The following is a 572-nucleotide window of genomic DNA, read 5'->3' on the forward strand; positions in this document are numbered from 1 at the left end:
TTGGAGCTGCTGCTGCGAGGCTCCTCGCGCCGCCTGGACCTGCTGCACCAGCAGCTGCAGGAGCTGCATGCCCACGTGGTGCTGCCCGACCCCGCTGCCGCTGCCCACGATGACCCCCAGTCTCCGGGTGCGGGCAGCACAGCCTGCCTAGCCTGCCTAGCCACCAACCTGAGCTGTGTGGCTGGCCTGGAGAAGAAGCTGGCCATCGAGCTGAAGGTGAAGCAGGGGGCAGAGAACATGATCCAGACATACAGTCACAGCAGCACCAAGGACCGGAAGCTGCTGCTGACAGCCCAGCAGATGCAGCAGGACAGTAAGACCAAGATCGACATCATCTGGATGCAGCTCCGCCAGGTGCTGCAGGCCGGCCAGCTGGAGAGCCAGGCCGCCCCGGACGAGGCCCAAGGGGATCCGGACCTGGGGGCCGTGAAGCTGCGCATCGAGGAGCTGAGGCACCACTTCCGCGTGGAGCACGCGGTGGCAGAGGGCGCCAAGAATGTCCTGCGCCTCCTCAGCGCTGCCAAGGCCCCAGACCGCAAGGCCGTCAGCGAGGCCCAGGAGAAGCTAACCGA

The 572-nt window shown here is 66.4% G+C and overlaps 1 pseudogene; it reads left to right on the plus strand.

Annotated features, from left to right (window-relative positions):
• The window catches only part of LOC102850955, a 23,148-nt pseudogene that overhangs the window by 20,373 nt on the left and 2,203 nt on the right, over positions 1 to 572 (plus strand).

The sequence above is a fragment of the Elephantulus edwardii genome, unplaced genomic scaffold (genome assembly GCF_000299155.1).
Source record: "Elephantulus edwardii isolate Elephantulus edwardi_28Jun2011 unplaced genomic scaffold, EleEdw1.0 scaffold00034, whole genome shotgun sequence".
In the NCBI taxonomy this organism is placed as follows: Eukaryota; Metazoa; Chordata; class Mammalia; order Macroscelidea; family Macroscelididae; genus Elephantulus; species Elephantulus edwardii.